Source organism: Ornithodoros turicata, chromosome 3 (genome assembly GCF_037126465.1).
Source record: "Ornithodoros turicata isolate Travis chromosome 3, ASM3712646v1, whole genome shotgun sequence".
Lineage (NCBI taxonomy): Eukaryota > Metazoa > Arthropoda > Arachnida > Ixodida > Argasidae > Ornithodoros > Ornithodoros turicata.
The window spans coordinates 22,147,023-22,151,108 of NC_088203.1; the positions used below are offsets into that span (position 1 = coordinate 22,147,023).

General features: G+C 43.5%; 1 long non-coding RNA gene across 1 annotated transcript; it reads right to left on the reverse strand.

Moving 5' to 3' along the window:
- Positions 1–1,702: 1,702 nt before the first annotated feature.
- LOC135390029 (uncharacterized) lies at positions 1,703–2,979 on the reverse strand. The gene is made up of 3 exons (XR_010421667.1): positions 2,943–2,979; positions 2,594–2,659; positions 1,703–2,048 (listed from the first exon to the last, which is right to left on the reverse strand). It is a non-coding gene; the product is annotated as an uncharacterized LOC135390029 (long non-coding RNA).
- Between the last annotated feature and the right edge of the window lie 1,107 nt (positions 2,980–4,086).

Here is a 4,086-nt window from a genome sequence, read left to right on the forward strand (position 1 = left end):
ATAAGCTGTACATGAGTTGACGCACGTCCGACTCTATCAAGGAACTTTCTGATCCTTCATTTTTCTCTCTGCGGCTGCTAAAGGGGGAAAAAAAAGTAAGAAATCACAAAGCCAAGGACACTAGAGGGCCACTCAGCGATTTCGTCTTTTTTCGTTTTTATTGATTTGCTAAGCCGCTGTCGCCCGTGCCCGTGTTCTTGTTATGGAGAAGATGATCTGACGTTAAACAAAATGACGGCCCTTTGTATGGTTTTCGTTAATTACTCATCGAGGCTCTTGTTTTTATGTTTGTATGGTAATTTTATTCGTTTCGGAGGCTATAGATGGATTACTCTAACTGTTAGACAAACCCGGGGGTAAATGCACGGTGTAGGGACTGTTCGCGACTATTTGCAGCGCCTGGGAGTCGGTTTCACGGTCAGAGAACTGGCAAGAGAATGGCAGGAGCATGTCCCCCTCTCCGCGCATCTTTGCAACTGATTTGGTGCGCCGTCGAATACTCGAAACTTTGAAGCCTCAATTTCGGGGCTTTTTTTGGGCAGTGCCATTTGCCACCCCATCTCATCGTCATAATTTATTGTTGCTGTTGCTGTCCGTTTGCAATATCAAGCGGATTTCTTGGTAGATCTGACTAAGTTCGCTACGGGCTCTCTAATTCTGTAAAAAAAAAAAAAAAAAAACGTCATTTGACTTGGGAAATTTTGAAGTTCAATTAAAGACATTGAATTTCTTTTAATTAAAATCAAATGAAAATATTTTTGCAAGGTGGCAAATTTAGTTGCCACACAAATGCCGTTTACCCCGTATTTTTCCCTCGACCCGTCTTTTTTTTTTTTTTTTTTTTTTCGAAGTCGATCTGAATGATACGTTTTGTGAAACACCCTGTATAAGTCAAGCTGTCAAAAGTAATTTTATCAGTGCCAGTCAAGAAGTCAACAAAGCATCTTATTTCATTATCAAAAGTAAGCGAGATTTTCCCTGCGTTTCCCGGCAGACTTTCAGACGAATGTCGGCAGTTCCCCCTGAAGTCTGCCCAGGATGCATACTAACCCCCTTAACCCCTACTCCAACCTGCTGTCCTCTCTACATCTGTCTACGTCTGTCCACTGTGTTGCTTCGCGGCGTTGACACGGAACCAAAAAAAATGTAAAAAAATAAAAATATTGCGGGAACGTCCCTTTCAGGCAGAGGTATTGTACACTCTAAACCCGGTGGCGGATAAATAAGCGCTATTTTTTTTGCAAATTTATAGCGCTTACTCTGAGGCCGGATATATTCGCCACAGGGGTTATTAACGAATGCAACAACTCAGGAAAAAGAGGCGCTGACGCCAGGAATCGTTGCATTCGTTAGTTTCCGGGCGTATGAGGCTTACTTGTTTGTGTCGTCCCTAAGTGTGGTCTGCCTAGGCCAAATCTCGTTGTTTACAGGGGTTATCCCCCCCGGCTTCTATGCCCCTTCACGTTACACGCCGCGTGCTCTATGCGCCGCGGCTCCTATACGCCTCCACTGTTATGCGTTGCGCGTTTTATTCGCTTCAACCGGTATGCGCTACTTCAACTATCTGCTATGTTTCCAATCACCACACTTCACACACATGTGTGGAAAGCGAATTCAATCTTTATTGGCACACAAAGATCATGTACAGCACCACTACTTCAGTATCTATCAGGCTTGCGGGTGTATTTCTGACAAGACAGTTGTTTGATTTCACAAAAAGAACTATATTAGAGCAATGCGAGGGTGTCTGTTGCAGGTGATCTTGTTGAAGACATGTGCTATGCAAAAGAACATTATTCTTTATTTTGATGCTTCAATCAGAATGCATTCCCCAGATGGAAAATTGGATACAACAACAACACAAATTAAGCTAAACAATTTCGTGCCTCAACATGCTCTTCCCTTCCTAATACAACAAATCAGTTTTAGAGCAGGTAACAGTACTGTACCAGGAGCACCAATGTCTGATGAACTTGAAGGGCACTGTAGTGGATGAGGTACCTCAATACATAAGGACTTCTTCAGCTGAGCTCGAGGGACCAGGGTCACTACGATAAAAGTAAACTGAGTATGATGTCTGTCTATTCTCATTTTGGTAGAATGCAGTGAATATGACATCCCTCAGTAGATTATAATCAACAGAACTAAAATAAGAGTGCAGTTATGAACGCTGCTATGCACACTTAGGATGGAAAGGGATTAAGTTGGCGCCCATAAAGTCGCCAAAATATGAATGCAAGACAAAACTGTTTCTCCTGCATTACAATGCAAGTTCGCAAGTGAATCCACATTAATCGCGATCCCAATAAGACGCATGTATACTCTGCATAGGAGTCTCTCTGCACCCAGCTTTGTAAAAAAAGAAAAAAATATCAGTGCAAACATTAAGCATTTCTACAATTAACCGAACAATTTGTGACATACATTCACATGCTCACACTCTTCTACATTCAAGTGTCGTTTTGTGCCTCTGTTTCCAATTTATTATTGAGAATTAAATAGTGCGGCATAGACACGAGTTGATGAGGGCTTACCTCTAAGCTTTCTCAGTAAAAGAACACCACCTGCTAGGAATAATTCTAAATATCCTTACCCCAAAATATTCAGATCACAGTGTTCCCCCCAGTGTAGTTGGAGGACGGAGTGTCACCAGGTAAGTCTGAAAGGAAGAAGAGTTTCACACGGAGGATTGATTGATTGATTATTTAAAAGAAAACCAGGGAGAAATTGAACTTGTCTCCTGACTAGTTCTGCTACTCCCAAAACAAAACAACAAACAAACAAACCCAAAACAAACAAAAGTACATTCCCCATCCCCAACAACTAGTGTTAGTACACTAGGTGCAAGTGAATAAATATCACTAGAACATGCAGGAACACGGAGGAAAATTAAACGCAAGTGCAACAGGACGTAGAAACGCAATCACAGACAGGTGAATTACCGGTATAGACGAGCAGAACATCATTTTCTTCGTCTGAGGCAACTATATGAGAGGTGGTTGTGCTGCAAGTATGGACAATATTTCGTAAACGTGCTCGAAACGGTACACAATGCGCAGCCTGTTGCTTACCGGCATTTTAATGGCCGATCGGCGGATACCAACTGTGCACGGAGGCCCGGCTGACAAAGTTGTACTGACAACGTTGTTGTTTCTTGCGAAAGTTGTACGATGTCAACGATGCGTTCATACTGCCCATCAGTCTAGGCACCGGTCATCTACAACGCCAGCGATGCCACAATGTATCACAGCCAAGCAGACAACCCGACAAACTGCTTCGGAAATCAAAGCGGCGTTCGCCAAACCAACCACCACCAAGACGCCGACCGTTGCACGACGTGATGCAACCTGCAGCAATGACACAGCGGCGAACTTGGGAAAATTGGTAGCCGCCACGATTCTATCTGCCACACTGTTTCGCGAGGCACTCAACAAACAAAACAAAGAAATACGTCCACTTTTCTTTCAGTGAACACGTGCGGGAAGCTTGTTTTCTTTGTCTCTTTATTGCGTTCTTTTTGTTGTTGTTAACGTTTCGGTGGTGTGGCGGAGAAGGCTGGCAGACAATTAACGACAGCAGCAAAATATGCGCCTCTTATCCGCCCTTTATCCGCGACCGGTCTCAGAGTGTATCCACAGCACGCAGCTCACCTTTCTCAACTTCGCAGATTCGCGTCAATTCATTCACTTCACACAGCCTGTAAAATTTAAAAATGTCAGTGAATTTTTCTGAAATTTGCCATAGCAGCTCATGCATTCATATAATTTATTTACACAGAATCTTGCACATCTATTTTAGCCAGAAATGGCACGAAGTACGAAATTTTTGAACTGCGCTCGTACTGTTTCATGTCACGCGAAGTGAGGTACAGGTCACTGCTCCAAAGCGATCAAACACCCCATGTCAACCGCCATCATTTATCTGCTGTTGATGTGTTTGAAAGCTGTGACCATCTATATTACAGCATGATGGTTATTGAAGCCCCGACAAATGAAAATCACATAGGACAAGGTGGGGCAAGATGAGACACGGGGCGAGACGCGACATTTTGGGTTCCATGCCGCCTGTCGCTGAGACGCGTTGCTC